At 40.3% G+C, this 24210-nt stretch overlaps 1 protein-coding gene across 8 annotated transcripts in view; it reads left to right on the plus strand.

Moving 5' to 3' along the window:
• Positions 1-24210, plus strand: part of ZMIZ1 (zinc finger MIZ-type containing 1) — a 347321-nt gene that overhangs the window by 126233 nt on the left and 196878 nt on the right. The window contains exon 1 of one of the 8 annotated variants that reach the window (XM_051800868.1): positions 17938-18862. The exons of the other annotated variants lie outside the window; for them this stretch is intronic. The gene's annotated coding sequence lies outside the window, so the exon portion shown is untranslated. Of the gene's footprint in view, positions 1-17937; positions 18863-24210 lie in introns of those variants that run through there. 8 annotated transcript variants of the gene reach the window in all.

A 24210-nucleotide genomic window follows, 5' to 3' on the forward strand; every position in this document is an offset into this window, starting at 1 on the left:
TTTGGAAGTTCAGGTAGAGGGAAATTAATAGTGCTTGCAGTAGAGGGATATACCCCAAGAGAAGGTGTGCTTACACCAAGTCTCGTGGGCAGATATGAGCTTGAGCTGCTCATCTTCAGCTGCCCACGTTCTGTGTGGAGCCAAACCAGAAGCCCCATATCCATCGTTAGCATTGTGTTGAGCTCGAGCTAATAAGCTCGGTCTCTTGGCAGGATGTGTTAGATCAGGCTTACTGCTGTGCTAATTGTGCTTACACAGCTTCCAGTTTGGAGCTGGCTCATTTACAGCTGGCTTGGATGGTGGCCAAGAAGGCTCGCCTCTGCCTGCAGTGTGCCATGTAGACATGCACACATCCAGCACTTGAACGTGTCTGTCAATAGCAGGAAATTATATTTGGAGGGAGGGGAAAAATCTTTGGCCTGGCTGCAAACATAAACAAGGACAATATTAATGAATGAGGAAGTAGGTAACAGTTTTAATAAGGAGAAGGTTTGATTATTCCAAATTTAGACTCATAGCCACAAGTTGTTTTCAGCCCCTGTGTTTGGCCCTGTCTTGTTCCTCATTTGCCACTGGTTTTGTGGTGTTGTTTTTTTTCTTGTTACAGTATGCCTTGGGAACGTTTCCTGGATTTAAGAAACTTCACTGTAGAAGTGAGCAGCCTGGTATTTTAACTGGGAAACACAATGTTAACGGCAAATATGGGCAAAATTTCAGAGGAGAGAAACTTGCTTTTATGATTAGCCCATGCACTGTTTTTTGTCTTCCCTTACTTCATCTGTTAGTAAGTTAGTTTGTCCATTAGCTATAATATAGTGTCAAGGACTGGCCCATCTTAGTGTTGAAGTTTTGTAGTTTCCTAAAGGTACTGGATACTCACTAGTAACAGGAATTATACAGGAAGAAGAAACCCAGAGCTGTAAAAAGTTCAAGTTTGTTTATTTAGGTTTGAAAAACTAGAGCTCGGAATTACTTGAAAGCCACATCCTCAACTGGCATAGATCAGTTTCATCAGTTACCAGCAGTTGTGTTATTTACTTCAGCAAGAATTCATCCCCTCAATTATTAAGAAATCTTCTGTCTGTGGAGGAGGGTGGTGGTGGATGGGAACATATGAGTGTGTATTATATAAATATAGAGAAAACTGGGTTAGTCCATTTATTGTGAAATAAGAAAAGGATTAATCAACCACATCACTATGAGCTCTCTTAATATTTGAGCCCATTTTCCTCAAATTATTTTTTTAGTCACAAACATCCATGCATCGCTGCATTAACTTGCTTGACAGTTTAGAGGCCACTTCTCCTTTTGAGCAAGCCTCAAAGAGACAGTAACAACCTTCTAGTTCTAAAATCACTGTTATTAAAACAACCAGGGGAATGTATCTCTGCAAAGACAGAGCTGAATAATGATTTAGCTCCCAGAATTAATTTGAAATTTCAGCAGCACTAAGTAATATTTTAGTGGCAGTATAATCCTGTACATTACATATTAAGTCTGCAGACTGCACTACCAGAGGAAGAACCCTGCAGTATTTAAATGACACTGTAACACCAAGGTATTATATTCAGGTCATTAGGGGGCATTTTACAGGATTGAAGTTATCTGGCAGAATGTCAAGGGTGAATCATATAATCTCTGTTTCTTTGCCTCTCCAAATATGTAGATTAAGGGTTTAAAAAAAATAAATTACACCTGCTTTGCCAGTGTTCCTTCTCTGCCCACTCTATCACCTGTGAACCACTTGCACAGTCAACAAACACAGAGAGGAAGGGAAGGGGAGCAGTAGATATAGATGGCTCAAATAGCAGGTGATGTAAGTGGAGAAAGCAGTGTACTGAGGGTTGTGTTGGTTTTTTTTTCCTCTGTGATTCAGAGCAATTGATAGATAAGCATAAACCAAAGTATTTGGCTTTTGTGGCAGGTGTCAGTGGGTGTCCAGAATGATGAAAAATGATGAGTCCCAAGATGATTGTTTTCCAGAGCAGATCCCTAACACTAACCTTATGAAGAAGCAGGGGCACTCTTGCAATTGAATGTACCAAGGCAGATGGATGTCTCTCTCCCCTTTGTGCCTTAGAAATTCCTTCTAAATTCATATGTGTGGCCCCTCATAATGATTTTGATACCTCTTTTCAAATGTACTCATCGTTCAGACAGCTCTGGTTGAATTTAGAGAGAGATTAGGCTGTGAAAAGCATGTGTTCTCAGCAGCTCATTGCTGCCTCTGGCAGAAGTTGCTGCCATTCAAATCTGCTAGCTAGATAGTTCACATGATTATTCTGTGCACCATTAGAGACAAACTGAGCTGGGTTAGTTTAAACATGTAAATAGCTTTAGATCGTTCTTTCTGCAAGAAACATATAATCATCACAGAAGTAGCCTAGCTGGCTGATACGCAGCAAATTTCACGAGAGTCTTTCCCTTGTCTTTGGGTTGATGCAAACATTTGTTGAAAATAAAAACAATAAAAATGGATCACTGGAGGCAAGTGGAATTTAAATAATGTCTAACTTCGGGTGGTGGGAATGGCGATGGTGGCAGGCTAGTTGGTCAGGGGTTGATTAACTTTTCAACCAACAAAGTGACCATCATAAAAACAGGACACATGGTTGTGATCTTTCTGTGCTCAAAAGTGGTCAAGGGAGGGACCCCCAAGAACAGTCTGCGTATTTGAAGAGTTTGTTTTCCTCTAGTCTAGAATATGGACCAATTTGTCACAGGGTAATACCTGTTTTCTTCTTGCTGCACTCCATGTGATGGGAAATATTAGAAAGGTCTCAGGGGCAAGAGGTGTACTTGCTGCTGCATAGCAGTGCTTGCAAGGTGTGCTGAGGATACCGGAAATTATCTTTACAGGTCTTTCCAAAAATAGCCTTAACATCTTACTAGGGAATGGTGCAAGACTTAGATTTGTAGAGAAGCGTTGGGAATGGGAGATTTGCCTTACTTGGCAGACCTGCTGCTGTAGGAGGCTTTGGGGCAGATCTGCAGGTGAAATATGGCTATGGACAACAGGTTCATAAACAAACACAAAGAGAAGCTTATATTCCTACTGACATCTGACTGTGGCTGCTGAGGAGTAAAGGCAATAAACTACAGATAATAGCTGGGCTCATGTACCCTGCCTGCATCATATCTTCTGCTCAGATACTGAGTTAGATGGATGACTGGATTAACCCAGTATAGCATGTCTTCTGTTTCTATTGCTTTCACATATATAACAATACTTCAAACATTATTCACACTGTATTTTAAGTTACTTCAGTACTCCTCACTCTGCTTCCTTCTTTTTTTTTACATGAGAGAAGGCTAAACTGAGAAAAGACTAAACCTTTATTTTCATATATATAGCCTACTTTAACTGAGGATAAAGTTTCTGTTTAGATTTTGAGGACTGTTCTCTCCTGATCTTGATGTTGCTTTGGTTGTCTCCAGATTTGTTTTAAAATGTACAGCAGGAAGCCAGTTCTGTCCCACCATTTCTACTGGGTGTTTTTTCAGGCTAAAGGCAGTGGGCTTTCCTGAAAAATGTCCATAGACAAAGAACTCTCCAGAGCATGTCTCTTCTGATCTGTGCAGCTAGCAATTACTCCTATGAGCTGTCATTTTACAGTAAAAATGGAAAATGTAAAATACTGATTACATATGTAAGTACAAGAAATGTACATCTGTATACTAGCTCTCCAAAGCTTGTTGATAAAAATAGATTACAGTCACATTTTCCCTCCTAATGTGGCACAACAAGTAATAGTTTTGTTCTTGAGGAAGTATGTATGAACCCATAAAGCTATGAGCTTGTGAAGAGAGCTTTATTCCAGCTATTTTGTTGAACAAAGTAACATTGGAATTTTTCCTGAATAAGGGATATGTGCTTGTTATCATGGTGCAGCCTTGAGCAGTACCGTGAAGTTTAAGATGAGAGAGATCTTTGTATATCAATGTACCAGGTATTCACTATAGTTTATGCATACTAGCAATACACAGTGGCCTGACACTTGTGTTACTATGCCACTTGTACTGCCTTTTCAGTGTATTTGCTGATGCTGCAACACTTTTTGCACCAAGTTTTAGATAATTCAGCGTCTGCTTTTCTCAACTGAAATAATAGTACTGCTCTCACTGGTGGTACACTGCTAAAGCCTGTTTTCCTTCCAGCTCACTGAAGGCAGACATCTGGAGTACAGTCTTCACTGTCCTTGGCCATTCCATCTGTTGTGACTTCCTTTGATTGCTATCAGTTTAAAGCATTGCCAGCTATGGTTTTGATCCAGAAACTTGCCAGCCTGGACCTCTAGCTTCCTATAGGGACTGGTCAGGAAAATAGGAAGATTGTAGGGCAAACCGCATTATTTCATGAGATGATGTGTATATAATAAGCTCTGAATAATTACACAATAAAGTAATCATCCAGCAAATTATTATGCTCCTCAGTAGGGAACCTCAGTAATAGGTCTGGCAAAAATAGAACTTTTCTTTTAAGTCATTGTCAAAGTATTTTTAAGTATTAGCAGTGTTTATTTAAAGTTGAACTGATACCAGGTTCACTTTCCAGTCCTTTGTAGAATGAAAATCCTTTGCTCAGAATGAATCCTAATGATGAATTGAAGGTAATTTAGAAATAGGGTTTGCAGTGGAGTTTCATTTCCATGTTTATTCCCTTCATCCACAGTGTGGTGCAGGATTGTAGATGTTAGTTTCAAATAATATCTTATTAAAGACTTTGAGTAACAATTAACTACCTGGTTCTTCAATATTTTGGGTGCAAGCCACCAGAATATTTGTGGATGTGATGCTGCTCTCTGATGGAGATCCTGTACTTTGCAGTATGGCTGCTTTCTTACTTTTGGAAGCTTGCAATGGGTTCTTTTTTGGGCAATATGCATGCACACATACACACACAAAGCACATTACCTGACTGAAGCTTCAGGCTAAATGTGTGAGCCCAAGTGTCATACATATAATGCCCTTCGTATGAAATGTGAAGTAATGGCTCAAGTGTAGAAGCTGTGTGTATGTTTATGAAATGTGAAGGACAGGCACAGCCTGTGATTTCCAGTGTCTTTTGAAAAAGGGTGTGTGGTAAGTCCACGCTATCTTCAAAACAAACTTTTCATGTTCTTGAACTTTAGACTTCTCAGTCTTTAAAAGTGGTGTGAATGACAGAATACCTTAAATACCTCCATATGTGTTTATATTTAGTAGGTGTAAAAGCACTTTCACAATGGTAACTTACTGCAAAGGAGAAACATCTGCTTAATTAATTTTCATGAAGTAAGTGGTTCTTTTACGTTTCTGTGTTGTGAGGCCTCCTAGCCAAGAGGGGAAGAAACATACAGGTATCTTTTAAATAAGTTAAACAAGTGAATTATGGGTGAATAAATATGTGTGACAAAGAGATAATATAAGGAGAGCAAAAAGTGTTCATACACAAAGAACAGTGGATGGTGCCTACCTCTCCATCACGATCCCAAATGCTAGGAAAATCAAAGGCTTCATTCTTACTGGAGAGACTGAAAGAAGGTCGAGTTCAAAAATAGCTCTAGGTCAAAAAGGAGGGAGGAGAAAGAGACAGTATAGTTACTGAGATGAGTAACTTCAGATAACGTTTGAGTGTCTGTGATGTCATAGAGAGAACTGCTGCTTAGGAAGAGACCTGCCTTAGCTTATATTTTCAGTACAGAAACACATGATAGCACTACCAGAAATGTGCTGCTCCGGGTGCAGGTTGTCATTATACCCTATTTACTGGTTTCTATTGATTCTTCTTTTCTGTGTGTGTGATGCTGGGACTTGTGAGGCCACATGCCTAGGTTGTCTTGTGGCAATACGCCAAGCCATTCTATAAATCCTTCTTCATGAATTATGGAGAAAAAAACCTGTGCTAGACTTTTAGGAGGACAGCGAAAGCTCTTGTGTAATTTAACCCTTATTCTTGTCCTCAGCTGCGCCCTCACTTACACAGCTCTAAATTGACATGAATGTTGAATGTATGCTCTAGTCCTTATTATCAATGTATCACTTTGAAGTCATGACTGAACTTTTTTTTGTAATGTAAGGATACAAGAGTTTTCAAGTCAAACTGTACAGAAAACAAGTCAAAACACCTTTTTCTAAGAGAAACTGAAACTTTTGGTTTGAAAATATTGCTATCTCATATTACTGTGAATGTTTACACTCTTTGAACCTTACCAATTTCCTTGCCCTAGGAATAAAAGCTGAGTAAGAACCTGGGTAACTTGTAAGAAATGCTTGTCTTAGAGATAAATGTCAATGTGGCAGCTTTTAGGACTAGATGTTATGTAAGGATTTGTATTTTTTTCTTTGGTAGAACCTGACCAGGTAGGAAATATCTAGTTCCATCTGTACCTTACTATTACACTGTTCAACTCTGATCTGCAAAGCCTCTAGTGGGAGTAAAAGAGTGATTTGATTTCTAGACCATTATTTTTGTGTCCCTCGGCTCTGCTTGCCAGAAAGAATGCTAGTTCAGTAGCACCAAGTCTATTTGGAGGCCAGTAACTGGCAGTGTACCCCAGGGCTCAAAACTGGTTTTAATCACAGTTACAGAATATGCTGAATTGGAAGGGACCCACAAGGATCATTGAGTCCAACTACTGGCCCTGCACAGGACCATCCCCAAGAGTCACATAATGTGCCTGAGAGTATCATCCAAATGCTTCTTGAACTCTGTCAGGCTTGGTGCTGTGACCACTTCCCTGGGAAGCCTGTTCCAGCAACCAGCCTCTCTCCAGGTGAAGAACCTTCTTCTAATATCCAGCCTAAACCTCCCCTGACACAACTTCAGGCCATTCCCTCAGGTCCTGTCACTGGTCACCACAGAGAAGAGATCAGTCCCTGCCCCTCCTCTTCCCCTCATGAGGAAGTTGTAACTGCAATGAGGTCTCCCCTCAGTCTCCTCTTCTCCAGCTGAACAGACCAAGTGCCCTCAGCTGCTCCTCATACAGCTTTTTCTCAAGGCCCTTCACCATCTTCATTGCCCTCCTTTGGACGCTCTCTAAGAGCTTAATATCTTTCTTATATTTGTGGTGCCCAAAACTGCCACAATATTCAAGGTGAGGCCGCCCCAGTGCAGAGCAGAGCAGGACAATCCCCTCCCTCGACCAGCTGGTGATGCTTTGCCTGATGCCCCCCAGGACAGAGTTGGCCCCTCTGGCTGCCAGGGCACTGCTGACACACGTTCAACTTGCCATTGACCAGGACCCCCAAGTCTCTTTCTGTGGCACTGCTTTCCAGCATCTCATTCCCCAGTCTGTCCATACATCCAGGGTTGCCCCATCCCAGGTGCAGAATCCAGCACTTTGTCTTGTTGAACTTCATCTGGTTGGTGATTGTCCAGTCCTCTCATTTGTCAAGGTCTCTCTTCAGGGGCCTCCCTGCCTTCAAGCTATTCAGCATCTCCATTAGTGACCTGTGTGATGGAGCACAGTGTACCCTCAGCAGGCTTACGTGGAGGAATGGCTGTTAACACCAAAGGGTCGTGCTGCCATCTGGAATGACCTGGACACTCTAGAGAAATGGGCTGACAGGAACCTCACAAAGTTTTTCACCTGGGGAGAGGAAGAGCCCCAGAGATCAGTATTTGTTGGGAAAGCAACTTTGCAGAAAAGGATTTGGGTGTTCTGGTGGAACCCAAGTTAAACATGAGTTGACACTGTGCCCTTGCTGCAAAGAAGGCCAGTGATATCCCAGACTCCATCAGGCACAGCATTGTCAGCAGGTTGTGATCTTTCCCCTCTGCTCAGCACCAGTGAGGTCATGCTTGGAGTGCTGTCTCCAGTGCTGGGCTTCTCAGTAAGACATGGATATACTGAAGAGGGACCACCAAAGGGCCACAAAGATGCTGAAGGGACTGAAGCATGTCACATAAGAGGAAGGACCGAGAGCTGAAGCTTGGATAAGCGGAGGCTCAGGTGGGATCTCATACATGTATAAAAATACACAAAGGGAAGGTGCAAAGAATAGGAAGCCAGGCTCTGTTTAGTATTGCCCAGTGACAGGACAAGAGGCAGTGGGCACAAACATCACCCATTCTGCTATTCTGTCACTCTGGACATGTTTTCAGTGAGGTGGTTTCTCATGCACCAGGACTTAGACAGAGGTAAACAACTGATTTTTCTGTTAGCTAGGTATGACTTTCAGTGAACTTGGACCTTCGTAATTTCAAAGATGACCACAGAATGAAATCTGAGGGAAATTGCCTAGTGAGCATTGTGAGGCCAGTGTTGTTGCTGCAAGATAAGGTGGCTTTGTAGGTGGTGTGGCCTGAGGAGTGGGGATTGGGTGATAAGTTATGAAGTGTTTATAGCAGCAGAAAGGGTTTAATGTTGCTGAGAGTTCTTTCCTAAATGCATTAAAAATCAAAGTAGTGGTGGATTTAATCCCAGACACGTGTTACAAGTACTTTGACTAGATACTCTCTGGATTTAGAAACAATGTAGGACCTAATATGCCAAGGAGGAAGGATTTATTTAATTTTTTTCAAAAGCAGCTGATACCTCTAGTTAGTTTTTGAGGAAGTAAGTGTCTTTTGCAGGCGTCTCAATACTTTAGCCATAATTTTAAAAAATTTTTAAAAAATGTAAGGCATAATGCTATCGAATGAGATAACAGTCTGAAAACCCCTGCTCAATAAACTGATGTGTTCTTCAGGAAATTGATGATATATCAAAAGCTGTTTCTTCAGATAGCAATCACTGACTTAGCTTCCCAAAATGAATGTGGAATTCTAACATGGAGAGAAGGCTGTGTCTGCTTATAATGGTGCTGGGTTTGTGTGCAGAGTTCTGGGATTATCTTGAAAGGGGTTCTGACACACAACAAAACCAGTGAAAACTTTTTCAGCCAGCAGTACTTTCTTCTGACTGTGCACATTTCTTGTTTTATGTGTATGAGATCAATTTAAAGATGATTCAATATTTTCTTTTGTTTTCCCCTTTTTTTTATAATGACCAAATATACTGGATGAAAACAGATCATCCAATTAAAAGATAAGCTATATATTTAAGATGAAGCATATTCTCTCCTGCAGGAGTAGAACTGTGATTGTATGTCTTTCTAATTAGTCTTTCTGAAGAGGGCATAGAAAGGTTCATCTGTTGTGGTGGCAGTGGTGTTTGGTGTTTTTTTCTTTTGAAGTAGCTCAATGTTTCTTCAAGTAATCTATTTTGTGGCTAATCTGGAAGTCTTTGCCACTGCTGTGAAAATGAAGCAGCATTCACTGGACCAACCAGTGTCTTGCACTGAAGTCTGTTGTTGGAATGAACAGCAAGACACACGTGCCTGACCCTTACAGGGTTTGTGTATAACAGACTGTCTTTCTTGAAAATGAGCATTTGTAGGTTTCTTCTGTTTGAACTGGAAGTCACTGTTGGAAGGGGTTCTCTTCATTCACAGGGAGGGAGGCATGTTGCTGTCCCTCCCAGTGGGGCACCAGGGCCCCAGAGGTCAGCCTGAACCCAGGGGATCTACTGGGAAGTGTGAAAGCTTTGGGGTGAACTTTAGGTTTTCAGGTGTGGGCAGATGTTGTTTAGTCACTGAGTGCATTTCAACCCTGTTGAGATGAGCTTTATATTTAAATGCTGCATAACATAGATGAGCATTGCTTGCCTGCACTGAGTCACTGCTTAGTTGACCAAATACAGGAACAAGCTGATTTTTGCACTCAGCAGTTTTTTCACAAATGGACATAATTCCCACTAGTTCCACTTTGAAATCTGTCTAAAAATAAGTGATCTTTAGTGTTTGCACATGATGTCTTAGAGTCATTAATTATTTATCTGCATGACTATGTGTGTGAGAAAGGATTTGATTACCCCTGTTTTACAGGAGACAGATAGGGCATAAATTGACTTGTAGACTGTGCCTGTGCTATGGTAGAGTGCTCTACAGAATGACTCTGTCTTAAAGCTTTTCAAAAGCTGCAAGGAAGGGTGTTGCTCATTGTACTACACTTTATTTTTGGAGGATTCAAAAGCAAACTGCTGTAATCATCGAACTAGAAGGAATATTGCCTTTTCTCACGATTCCTTAATTCTCTAGAAGTCCTTATCAAAAATTGTTAGTGTTTTCAAGTCTCATAATGGTTTAAGAGTCTTGTGTCTACTGAAGGAAGCCCCAACCAGCTCAATTGTTTCTTTTGAGGGCAAGGTGCTGTGTGTTGTTTGTGCAGCCAGCCTTGGCAATGCCTTCCCCTCCCCAACTTCTTTGTCCCCCTTCTTCCCTTCCCCCGCCTCCCCAATTATTTTTCCAGAGACCTTGGCTTGCTGCTTCTGGGGCAGCAGCAGCAGCTGCTAGTGCTGTCCTGTAATTCTTCCATCTCGGTCACAGGGGACTGGAAGGGAAAAGACGGTCTGTCTCAGCAGCAGTCCACCAGCTGCCGCTACAATCTATAATGCGTAAATTTGCAAAATATAGCTTTTAATTTTGCTTTGCAGTCAGCATGAAAAACTAGAGTGCACCACCACTGCCATCGTTGATTGATTAATAGAAATATATGCTCCCTGCTCCCCGGTTCAGACTTGGATTAAAAGTACTTGGAAGTGGCTAAAAATAAAAGGTAAGAAACCTGACAGACTTTCCCACCAACAGAGTAATTAACAACACATTGTTATGTATGTGTGCTTGAGAATATGCTCTAGCTTGGTAAAAGCTGTTGAGTAATGCAAAAATTTTAACTAAATTAGAGTATAAAATTATGCTTAGGGTCACAATACTTTCTGAGTACATGGATAAGCAGGACTTCTTTGTTATAGTGTCAGTGGACCGAGGGAGTCCCGCAGATTTGAGCCTAAGAGGCTTTCCTGAAATTGTATGTTGAAACACATTTTTGGTTTTGAGATTTTTCTTAGAGAGAAGGAGAATTGAAGAATAAGCAGTGTAGTTACTGTTCTTTCTCTGCTGGCAATGAAGTTGGAGTAGCAATAGAAACAGCTTGTTTCGTGTCCAGTCACACACCTTAAGTAAGGAAATGGCACATAGAAAGAGTAAGCAGCCCCCAGACTTCCATTGGGAATGGATTTGTAACCTCTTTAGTGTGTGTTTATGAATGATGAATCTTTTAGTTGGACCATTCAAGAAGAACCAGACATAATATGGCCAGAATTTGTGAAAGAACTTGTTTCCACTGCATAGTTTGACTCAATGGGTTGTTCAGAAGACTCGAACTATAAAACAATATTCATCCATAAAAATAATTCATGTTGTTGTGGCCCACATTGTTGGCTAAAGAAAGGCTGTTGTGTGTATAGCTGAGAGAATTAATTTTATCACAAGTCAGTTTTGTAGTTGATGTCCCTAGAGACCCTGTTACCTCTTCATTTTTCTTTAAATGCTCTCAAGTCCTTTGTTGTGGAAGTTGCATGAGAACCCTAGTGAATGAAAGACAGAACAGAAACCTTTGTGTGCCAGGTTGTTATGGGGACCATGAGATGGGCTTCCTTGCTGGTAGAAGAGCTCGTGGCAGCTGGCTACCTGCTTTCCTCAGTTGGTTTCACTCGGGTAAGGGGCTCAGAGGAGGCAGCTGCCCTGTTGGCCTGCCTGCTCAGGGCTGTGTGTGAGGGCTCTTTGTGGTGGGGTCAGCTGCAGGCTGGTGCCTTCCCACATGTGCTCCAGAGTCAACCCAAATGTGGAGCAATCACAGATCTCATTTTGTCAACGTGTCCATGTTTTAACCCTTCTGCTGAACATCTGTGAGTGTACTAGTGTGCAAGCTGGATTTTTTTGCTACCAGTTGGAATATAATGGGTCCAAACCACAGCTTCAGCTGCAAATTTGTCAGGATTTGGGAGAGACCTTACCTTTGTGGACACCCTAACTCTGTCAGTAAAGGTGAAGGGTAACCTAGTACCCATCCCCAGAATTACCAGTCCTGATTTCTGTACATCTTATGTGACACTAATGTTAGCAGTCTTAAGTAAAAGCATAAGCAAACCCTGATCTCACAAGACATACTGCTTTGAATAAACACATTGTACAGACATGTTGGCAGAAGTAAACTAAACTAGATGTGTCTTTGGGACTTGAAAGAAAAACAATTTAAAATAGTTTAAGGAATGAAAAAAGCATACTACATGCATATGTGTACACATACTGTCTTAAATTTATTGGAGTTTTTTAGCATGTGAAAAATACAGACCCAAGTGTATACCATGCCTTTGAGCTCCTGGGAAAATACAGTAGGAAGAAATTACATAGTGACCCGTTTTTCAGGCACTTGGGAAGTAAGAGAATGGAAGAGGAGGGTTTTTTTGCTCTTAAGTCCATCCTGGTTATATTTTTTTTAAATAAATGCAGTATACTCAAATATTTATATAAATGCAGTGTTCAGTGGTCTCACTTCATTGGCCGGAGAAGTAAAATATAGCAAAGTGCACACAGTTTGTGTCCTTGGATTTCAGTGTTTTGGGTTGGCTACCTGCTCACTTGCAGGGAGAGGATAGGAATGAAATGACAGAGGCTCTTCACAAGTAAAAACCAGCAGAACTCTTGAAAATACTATTTTTAGACACACTTTACAATATCGCGTATTACTAGTCTGTCAAAGTAGCAGAAATTAACTATTGAAAACCATTTGTGTTTAACCTTTAAAGAAAGACCGCTGGAATATGTTTTAAAACTCAAGTGGTTGCAAGCTGGATTGAAGCTTGCCAGCTTCTGACTAAGTGGCAACAAAGACCTGAAGGACTCTCACTAAAGTTTCTAAGAAAGCCTGTTGCCCTTTCCAATATGTATTTTGATTTGTCTTCCTCTTGCAGTAAAGGCATCTATCTTCTGCCAGTGCTTTCTGAGCTATGCACTGAATTCTTTTGAAGATGATTGAATTTGCTTTTTATTGACTTTTCCTTCCCTTCAAAATTAATATCTTTATTTTAACATTCAAACTCCCAAGCACAGCTTCTTTCATACAGAGATGGTTATCTTGGCACTACAAAAAAAGCCCTTACTAGATACTGATACTTACAGCACAGACTGTTTTCCATCCATTCTGCGAGGACTGATTCTTAATGAAAAGAACAGCTTTAAAGTCTCAGTGAGAACCAACCTTTCCTTACTTCTGCCCCTGTGGGGATTTGAGCAGCTTCTGCAGCTTCCTGCTTTGACACTGTATGCAGGGGATGGCACTTGGGGGGCAAAGCTAACCTGGGAGTAATTGAAGAGTGGTTTGGAGGGAGCACTAAAATTTTTCAGCAGTTGCAGTCTCACTGGGTATTTCCTATGTAACTCTCTACATCAAAGTGAGAAAGTGGCCATTACTGTTGTATCCTGTCTATGAAACTTTGGCTATGGGCAGCAGGCTCATAATCCAATCTGTAGATTCATTCTGGTGCTTAGAATAAAACATTTTGAGACGAGAACAGTCAGAAATAGATATTAAAAGACCTTTCAGAAAGGGGACCTAAAAGCATACTGCAATCTCCCTGAAAGAATATGGTATCTAAACAGTGAGAAACTTAATTTCTTAATTCCTTAGCCACAAAACTCCTTGGCAGTCAGACCTCTTAAAACCCCATATTCCCCAAAACCTTTTTAAGGGAGGGAAAACAAAATATAAGTTCTGAGCTTGCCTAACACATCACTTGGGATAGCATTGCTTTTGTTTGTCCTTAGTAATGCCATATTAGGAGCCAGAGGATAATCTTTTGCTCTAAATTGTTTTCCTATAATATCTGAGGCTAAAATCATGAGTGGAGAAAGGCTATTCTGAGTCTCTCGTTTTGCCTGCTGATACAAGCATGATTTCATTATACAAACATTTGCTCCATTAATTGTGATTATTCCTAATCCTCCATTTTGCTTAATGGCAAAACATTTCACTGGAGGGAAGAAAAAAATTAGATTAAAGTAAAGACTTTCAGACAGTAAAGGCTACTAATTGAAACCTGCAAGGGATACCCCCATCATGGAAATTCAAAATTACAAAAGTTATTACTGATGTAACTGGAGTAGTGATACTTGAAAATCCTCGAGCATACACTTTGCATTAAGTTTTTGTGTGTTTTATGTCAAGGTTGCTTGTGTTTTTCTTGCTCTGTAAATGTAAGGACATAATTTTAATAAATGTGCACGCCTAGTGCTATGTGTGTTTGTACAAAACATGCATTTTCTTGTCTTCTCATGGAAAGGAGAGGTTTTGATTGTGCATATGTGTCTATGTGGACCTCTGAAAGGAGATAAAAGGCAGATGGGAATGCTAGAACATTTTGGTTCTGTTTCTCTCCTCTTTCCTTGTTTTTTTGCTGGGTTTAGAGCCTGTCTTCCCCTGCAGTAACCTTGCATTGAGGTCTCGGAATAAAATATTTTTCCCTGTGCAAAACTCACATGTGTGTGTGTTTCTGTTTTGTTCCCCACAGTCTGTGGTACACAGCAATGTAGAGATTTTACAGTTTCTATTCTCTAGAGGCTGATAATACTTTACCCAAAGGAAGACTGAGGCATGTGAAGGTTTCCCTACCTCCTCTCCCTCCTGCAGCTCCTGCAGGAAGTGCAGAGCAGTGAGCTGCTCCTTGGAGCTCCTTTCCCCTGTGACAAACCTCCTGCTTGCAGGCACGCAGATGGGTGTTGAGTACTTGAAAATACAAATGTTGATACTTATCTAAGAAACATTGTGTGCCTTCACTGAGCCAACAGTGGTAGGACAGCACTTCATAAATGGGTTTTGAGGTTGCATAGCATTTGTTAAGGCTCTTTAAAGGAAGAAAATAATATTCTAAAAGACAAGATCCGTCCATATTTGTCAACATTTTTTGTTGGTTTGAAGAGTTTAAACCTACACAGTTCTGAGTTCTTGGGCTTTTTTTTTGGTTTCTTGATTTTGACACCTTTTTGGATGTGTAGTACAGCATGTAGGTTGTGTGTGTCATGAAGGAACCCCAGTAAAATGTAAATTCACGGGGTTAAAATTGCTTTTCCTGAAATTATCTATTCTCTGTATGTTTTCTGTTCTGTGTTTCCCTCCATTCCCCCACCCTCAAGTCCATTAGGAGTAAGTTGGATTAGCTCGATGACTCTTACGAGACCTCTTTTTCCTGTTACCCCCAGATAAATTTATGTGACTTAGAGTGAACTTCAGCACAACCTTATTCCTGCTGGGGACAGGAGCTGCATTTGCTGAAACTCTGTGTTGGTGAATAGTACCCCACTGTGTTCTATATGGGAAAGTGTGTGGGTGGCAATTTACATGGTAAATAAAGGCAGGCAGGGAAGGAAGATAGCTAAGCTTATGTTTTTAATGCTTTAGAACTCCTCAAAAAGTATCTGTTGAAAATTAGCAGCAACAAATATCACAGAAGGAAGATTGGTGTAGATTTTTCTTTTTTTAAGAATCAATCTTTAAATAAAAGGATTTTTACATATGTCTGTTGAGAAATTGAATTTATTGATTTAACTTGTACTGATTTTGTGGTAATAGCAAATAAAGACTGTACCTACAACTATTCCATTTAAGGATAAATGGAAACCTTTTATTTAATCAGCAAAATAGGCTCACAGTCATCTGAAGAATCACACACATCCCCCCTCCTGCCACCCTAAATAGGTTCTTTGCTTGTTTGTCATCAAAGGTGTAGGGAGGCAATGTGAATTAGATGGCAAGGGACTAGAGAGAGTGTCAGGAAGTATTGACATTCTTATTTGTGGTGTGTATCTACTATGTGACCTTGGACAAGTCTCTTCACCTATGCCATATCCTGTTATTAGATTATAAATCTCTGCTGGGAGAATGCTTGTCGCAGTCTGCTTTTGTATCTGGCAAAGAGTCTTTTAGATATTATTGTAAAACAAATAATAGAAATAAGGATAAAGGGGGGTTTTTTTGGGACACTAGCCTTTGGTGGAGATAGGCATTTTTATTTAACCTTGCTCTGGTGCCCACTCAGCTGAAAAAAGGTTCCTTCACTCTGTTGTCTTCCTAGCAGCAAAAAACCCCAAACCCTAAACTGAAATTTGCTATATATTCAGCTAAATAATGTTGTTGAGTGACTGTGTAGTCCTTGGAAAGTTTTGCAAATGCATTCTAAAATGCAAAAAACCCCAGTACATGAATATTTGCAGTATTTTGTTTTTGATTAAACTAAATACCTTTCTGTGGCATTGTTGTATAAATTGTGTATTTTAACTGTGGTTCACAATATCTGTTTCCTTGGGGAAAGGCTTGTCATTCAGAAATGGCCAGTCAGTGTGATAACTGTTAACCCATGAACATGCTAACAAGCACAGCTCACGCTGCTCTGGGACAGTGACTGGCTTATTCCACGTGACGAAACTCCTGTTCCAGTTCACCTCTTGTTTTGAACCGATATCCTTCATGCTTGTGTTGATGCTGGAAAGGAGGTTCACGTGGGAGACTCTCCCTTCCAGTTCACTGACTTGCATCCAGGCCACTTGCAGATGCTGCCGTGCGGAGAAGCTGCTGCTCTGTGTGGAAGGAGAGCTCGTTGTGTAACACCGCGGCTGTGCCGGGCTGGTTGGCCACAGGCTGAGCTCTTTCCCTACAATAAGTTTGATGAGCAGTGTGGTTGATTTGTGGGAATTCAGCTCTGTCTTTTGCAGGGTTCAGTAGCAGAAATTTCATGGATTTTCATGTCGGTGGGAGGAAAACCTGACATGCTTCTGGTTGGAACTCTGTCAGATTTTTTTCTAGAAAAGCGTGCAAATACAGGGGAGCGCTTTTTTTTTTTCTGTTTAAGGAGTTTTTGAGTATTTTTGAGTGGTTTTGCTCTTGGGTTGTTGGGGGTTTTGAGGTGTTTTATTTGTTTTTCTTTTATGCCGTTCAGGACACTGAAATTATATTTTTCAAGTTTTTGCTACCAACACACTATCAAATTTTTAAAACGGAGAGAGATTAAGATTTCCAGGTAATAGTCACTTAATTCTAGGACTTGACTCTTTAACTACAAAATAACACTTTAATTCAAAATAGCATAAGAAAGACTGCTTTTTAATTGTTTTATAATGTCAGAAAGGATAAATATGTAATTCTAATCTATGCTCCTGCATACAGCCAAGAGTCTCCTTTCCAGTAATATTTCTGTCAAGCTCTTTAATTTGTTGAAGCCTTTAAAAGATGTCATGTGATGTAGTAATTTAAAAAGTGAAAAATGAAGACAGTAGAAAGAGAACATACCTGACATGAATACAATGTAGTGTGCATGTGGTTCAAATTGCTTTGGATATTATTCCTATGCAGTTCCTGTTTGTTCCTTGGGCGTGACTTTGCTAATAGAAGCGAGGGTATTGACTAAGGTCTTTGCTGATAATTACTTCCTAAATATAATTAAATATGAAGGTGGTGCTAGCAAGATGCTAATTGGCTTAGGAACAGTCCTGGGATTTTTTTATTTTCCCAGAACAAGTAGATGAGAGCACTTGGTGCAGCAGTTCTTCGACAGCAGGGACCGCCGATGGAGTTGCCGAAACCAGCAAAGCAGGATTCCTGTGGTATCACACTGGGGATGGGGTCTTTGTGCTTAAGGCACAAGCAGAATACTTCTTCAGCAGCTATGAGACCTCAGGGAAGCCATTCAGTCCCTCTGTTTAAAAGAGAAGCAATACCTTTGTTTCTTGTCTTTCTAGAATTTAAGCATAGGTGGGGGTTTTTTTGGTATATTTATAAATAAAAGGTTGGTCATTGGATCACAGTGTTACTGGAATACAGGCAGGTTTAGAACATGTTTGTCATCATGGAACAAAACCATTGTGGGTTGTCTGTATTAGTGTGGCTGTGCCATATTGCAGCTACACTGACTTTCAGCATCATCAGCTGTTCAGAAGGGCCCCAAATGTTGCTTAGACAACACACCTTATTCTTCCAAAAGCCAAAGCTTTCATGGCAGCAGTAAGTGTAATTTTCAGAAGCAGGGTAGCACGGGAGCACTACGAGATCTGAAAGACAAAAGGAAATGGGGGCTTTAATGAGCACCTTTGTAAAAGTTAGCATGCAGCTGTCCCCAGCAAGGCAGGCTGCTGTTCAAATACTGGTGTTTGTGTTGTGTAAGCGTGACTAATGGCTGTGATTCATGAGGAAGCAGGGCTTGTCTTGGGACTGCTGAGCTGGTTTCACCTCAAGCTGTCTGGTCCCTTTCTCAGAAGCCTGCTCTGTTGCAGTGGGGTTGGCAGAGCTGCTCACCAAGCAGCTGCTGACCTGCTATGAATGACAGCTTGACATATGAAGGTAGACCAAAAGCAGGGCTGCTGACAGAATAGACTTTGTGGTAGTGGTCTGTCTGTGATACCTCATATATTAAGCCTTGAGCTGAAACTGCTACAGAAGGATGATGATGCAGTGATGGTTTTCAGTGGGAACATGTTTCAGCAAAGGATAAAACAATTACAGTCTGACGTGAATTTTTTGTGGACAGCTCAGAAAAAAAAAATAATGTTGTGAGCCACTGGCAGCAAAAGCCTCTGCATTTGTGGGGTTTTTTTAAGCAGCTTTTTTTTGTTCAAATTTCATCTCTGTAAGGTTCTTGCTGATTTTTTAGGAGGTCAGAAAAAGTTTAGGTTATCTCCTAATTTCTCAAATACAAGGGGTCTGTAGTGAAGGCCAAGCATAAGAACATAAATCCATTGAAATTAGTCATGATACAGTGAAATTTTTTGGCCTTGGTAGGTATTGTATCAAACATTTGTTGCCTCACTTGGGGTTTTTTAGACCTTTGAGTTTATCCTGTAACTGCTCTCAAGAGCTGATTTTTATCAAAGTTTCATTATATAAATCTTTTTCAGTCTTGGGAAGATAATGCATCCTGGTGCAAAACCTGCTGCTTGCTGAAATCGATGGAGAGCAAGGCCCAGTTGCTTGCAGGGCAGTGGCATTTGTTGCAAGGTTATCAGAAGGTTGAAGGTACAAATCACCCATTGGCTCCAATGACTTCTCTGAGGGAAATATGGAAAAATATATATCTTTTTTTGTAAATGAGATAACATAGTGTGTGCCTCTGGTAGATTCTGGCCTTTGCTGTAAGAGGTGCGAGTGCAAACAAGATTTTGTGACCCCAGGAAGATGAGATTTAGATGCTCCCATTTGGGCTGTAACAGGAGGTGAACTTTTGCAAAGAGCATTCATAATACTTGTCATGGGTTACTGTTGTGTATCCTGCTTCAAAAAGCAAACCTTTATCCAAAAACACTGATCATTTTTAGGTGGTTAAGGGAGGTACAAGAGGCATTTTTACATCATTTTTCACATACCTCTGTCCTGCTGGGTTTGTTTGGAAGAGGAAAGAGAAATACCACAGAAAAGGCTATTCTTGAAATATTTGTGACCATTTGGAAACTGGGATGAATTGAAACTCTCCCAAGATTTCTTGACCAAAGAGATGCTGGTAAATATGTCAGCTTCTGGAAGCTGGCCCAAACCTCTGGAAGTTTGGAGGTTTGCACAGTGCTAGTGGCAGTTAGTGATGCCCCAAAAAAGATGCACACTTTGGGTTTTGAGAAAGGAAAACTTGCTGAGATAGATAAAACATAATGTATTTTAAAGCATTTTGAGAATTGAAGAATGATTTTTTTTGTTTATTCTACCATGTCTTCCCCATTTATATTTTCCAATAAATCTGCAACACTGAAGTGATGGAAGTGATTTAAGAAGAGAAGACTGGGTGACACACTTCCATGTGAATAGCAGACATATTAAGCATAAGATTCTGAAGAGTATTCTCCTCTCTTATTTGAAGAAGTATTTCTTTTAACATTTAACTCCATTAGCACTTCAATATCGTAAGAGATGATAACATGTTTAAAGTATGTTTTGATTATTCTTATATATGTTGTCATCCTAACAGAACAAGTTTAAGACCTTGGAAATTTTTTATTTTGTAATTGAGAAATGTATGAGAAATAGGATTTTTTGGGCAGTCTGAGTTTCTGTCTCACATGAACTGGAAATTCCATGTCTTCCAAATTTGTCACTGACTCAAGAGCAAGTCTTGATATCAATAATTATTGGACCTCTGAAGCTTTCAGTATTTAAGGCAGGGAGCCATAGTATTTAAAAATATTTCGTATTTAAGCAGTGTTTTCTGAGGGAATTTTTATTTCATCATGAAAGCCAGTACAAATCATTAAGCCTGGGTCCTGATCCAACAAGGAGCTGCATGCAAGCAGGAGCATGCCTGTATGGAATTTTCATGAAGGTTCAGTACCTCTGATGAGTTTGTCAAAAGTATCTTCAGAAAGTTAAAGCCATTTAGTTTAGGGTCCCATGGGCCCGTTTTAACCGTTCTGGAAACATCAGTTTTGTGTGACCTGACCTTGTTTTGGAAGGGCTATCCATGCAGGAGTCCTGCAGATCCCAGCAGGTAGAAGGAAAACAGGAACTCCCAAGAATGTCATCTCTTACCACCCTTTTCCTCTGAGTGGTTTTAAAGATTGTTTGGCAAGCTTGTTTGTTTTGGGGAAATTTGCAATTGATGAGCATTTCTTAAGAAAAGTTTTGCTAGTGACTTACCAAAAGAAATGTTCTAACTGTTAAACTGGGATTTACAGTCACTTTTTGTTTATATTTAAGCTCAAACCATTGAGAGGTAGTATGTTTCTGCAGATTAGCTTGTTCTTCAATGGAGCTTGCATCTGAAAACAATCCATCCCCCAAAACTTAACAGCTCAAGGAGAGCAGGTGTATCTTCCCTTTTGTTCTGTCAGCATTTGTTCTGGTTTTAAGGGAAGGAATAAACTGCAATTTTGGAAAGTGCCGTTGTATAATGCTTAGTGATAAAATGTCTGCAAGTTCTGATCCCTTGTGCATGGCCTGCAGTCATGAAAATGGAAACATACTCATATCTTTATGATAACAAGGAAATCAGTATGCTCTGTTTTTATATAAAATAACTAGATTTGATGCCTTTAAATAATAGTGCCTAAAACAGTGGGGATTAAAAGAGCTGGTAAAGGGTTTGAGATTTCTGAGCTATAAAAATATTTACTTATGTGTCACTGTTAAGAATAGAGCTTAGAAAAGCACATGAACATGTGTTTAACTTAAGTCTGATGTTATTTTGTGGAGTACTTAGTGTGAACCTAATTACATATGGTAGTGCAGTCCTGACTCAGAGCTGTAATGTCAATCAAGTAACTAAAAAAGGACTAGTCATGACATGGAGATTAATCCATCTTTACAAATCCAGGTTTTAATGGCTTGTAAATCAAAGGATCTTGGCAAAACTGTCTTTTGTGACAGGAGTCAGAAGAAGGTATTTTTGTGATGGATTCTGACCAATGTATGGTCAGGATATGTATGTTCAGTTCTGGCTCTATCAGACTCTCCTATGTGGTTTTTGGGAAGTCACTGGAACTTTCTGTGACTTACTGTTTGTCCTACCAACAAGAGGCAAGACTACAAACAAGAGGGGAAAACTACTTCTCTCCTACCAGTTGACAATCTTGAAAATAAAGCTGAGGCCTGTAAAGATTTCAGCAGCAGATGGACTTGGGTCTTTTAAATATGTCTGAACATTACTCGCATGTGGTCTTCCAGCATTGCTGTGATATGAGGAAGACTCTGTTACGCTTTTCTTGTATTTCAAAAAATGTTGCAGTTGCACTTGAAACATTCAGAAACAGAACTGGTTCCCCTGATTCCACCTATCATGTTGTTGGTTCTGATGCAGTTTTGTCACAGCAGAAGAGCTGTTTGTGCAAGTGCTGGTCCCACAGGCTAATGCTGCACACCTTTTCTAGCAGATGATGTTTCCTAGCCATTGGTATATTTTTAATCAAAAGGTTTGTTGAAGTCTCCTTAAAAATGAAAACAAAACCACAGGGATATCCACGTTGAAAACGCTACAATGTGTGGCACGGTTCTGTGTGCTTTTTAATCACATTGGGCAACATCCCAGGGGTGCCACTTTACCATTGCAACCAGCCACTGACTTAATCTTAAGTAGGATTTTAATGAAGATCCCGGTGAGGATGTAGTAAAACATCCAGTAAGGGTACTAAAGTTATGTTTTCATCACTTTCAGTTCCTGTAAGGTAGGAAAGGGTGTTTTGGATAGCTAAGAATCACAACTCTTAAAGATTTTTTTTTTCTCCCTTTGTCCCCACCATTTTTTCTTAGGCTTAAGCTGAGACTTGTTTTTGTTCCTCAGCTCGCCCAAACCCCCTCCTCACCCTGAGAACAGATGTAGATGGTATCCATTAAGGTCAGCTTCATCCGTTTAGCCTTGGAAATGAAAAACCTCCCACCTTTCCTCCCTCCAACAGTGATTACCTTTTGTAAGCCTGCTTCAAAACCTCCTTGTGGTGAGGAATGTTGTGCGGGATGGAGGAGGGATGGGAGAAAATGCACTGGGGAGTGTAGCAGTGGAAATGACTCTGATTCAGTGTCTCATTATAGATACATTTCTCTAGATACTCTACAAAGCTTTAGGTCTTTACAAGATTCCTCCCAACTGCCTTTGTTCTTTGTATAGCTCACTTGCAAACGTGGCATGTGGAATTGTTTTATTCAAACTTTACTGAACGACAGGATGTACCTTAGAATTAGGAATATAATGGGCTGTCAGCTGCTTGCCCAAATTCCATCAGATCTCTATAGTTCTTAATAAATGAACTGACAGCTTATTAACCAGGTGGTACAACAGGAGCTTCATTCTGTTGTAAAATTTTAAAGCATGTTGTTTTAACAGGTATGCATTTTATCACCACCTTTTTTTCTTTGGGAATGAGAAATAAATAAGAAAAAGTCAATCTCCCCCTACCTCTCTGATTTCTGGCAATATTAATAAAGATTTTGAGCTAAGTGTGAAGTTAAGATTGAACATCCTGCGGAAATACTGCCAGGCAGTGAGAAATTAAGTTACTTTTCTCCCACAGGGTTAAGTGAAAACTTTCATTATTAAAGTAGTTTAATGCTTTTTTGTTTAGTTTTGTGATTCCTGGTAAAAAAGCCCTCTTTATCTAACAGCAATAAAGAAATTCTTATAATTTAATTAAGTAAACTAGTGGATCTTATTTTGAGTCTTAGCCAAATAGAGGTCTTAGACTTTTTTATTGTTACATTGGTAAAATCAACCTGAGGATACATAAGTAGGGAGTGAATGCTGTTGCTGACTGCATGTTGTTGCATAGTTTTGAAAAATCATGACTTTCTTCCTTAAGTTGTGCAAAACTGTTAACATCATGGAAATTACCACCAAGTATGATTCCTCTATTTAGCTTTTCACTTGGAAGGCCAGATACGAGTTGAGAATTAGGAACTGCAGTACTTTATCAGGTCTGTGACCTGATCCTTTACAGTAATTAAATAACAGAGTGCAAGAAATGGTGCTTACAGCTGAAAACTCTCCATGTGATTTTTAGAGAATTGGATTGGAACAAACAGCTGGACTGAAAAGTGTTTGACTGCAACATTTCACTGAAGGTACTAATCTGTGTGACAGTCTGGGACATCAAGGGGGAAATGAATCTCCTAAATACTGTTATTCTCTGTGAGAAACTGTGGAATACTTCATGAGTGAGATTTGAGCTCTGTTATGCCTGGTGGCCCCCAAACAAGGTTTCTGTTAGTGGGAGATAAGGACGTGCTGCCTGGTCAGGGCTCCTTGCCCAGGCTGCTCTGGGCAGTGAGGAGGGAGTTCCTGGGCACTCCCTCACCCCAGGGTGCAGTTAGTCTGGGAGCCCAAAGTTGCTCAGCTCACTGACAGCATTGTTTTGCTGCAAGGTAAGCTGCCATGTGGTTACTGGCCTGTCCATCTGCAGATGTCATGCTGGGCTCTATTGCTCATATTCACTAATTGCACTCTTAAGTGTCTTGTCGTCTCAGACTTTGCTGAACCCTATAGTAAACTGTTCTTTGGGTGTTGCTAATATGTATTCCAAAATCTTCCCTGGCTGGTATACATGAGGTAAATTTTCTACCTTGCTGCTTTAGAGAGGAACATGGTTTCCTCAGTACTGCCTTTATCAGACTGGTTACTAATGAGAACTCAGGTAACTTGCTTTGCTTTTTGAGGCACGAAAAGCTGTCGGCTCCTTTCCAGCAATAGCTGGCTCTAGCTGGGAAGAAAGCCTTGCAAGAGCTGAAGTGCTGTAAGAGTATGTGTGAGAATGACAAACCCCAAAGGTTTTGGCTGTATTCCTTTGGGGGTGTGTGCTATAGTATTGCTGTTTATTCTGAAGATCAGGAAGTGGAAAATACCGTGTGTGCTTTCATCAAGTAATTTTACAAATCAGGGTTAGTTTTTTATGTTG

Source organism: Manacus candei, unplaced genomic scaffold (assembly GCF_025592945.1).
Source record: "Manacus candei isolate 608988 ecotype Guabito, Panama unplaced genomic scaffold, ASM2559294v1 h1tg000050l, whole genome shotgun sequence".
NCBI classification, from domain to species: Eukaryota; Metazoa; Chordata; class Aves; order Passeriformes; family Pipridae; genus Manacus; species Manacus candei.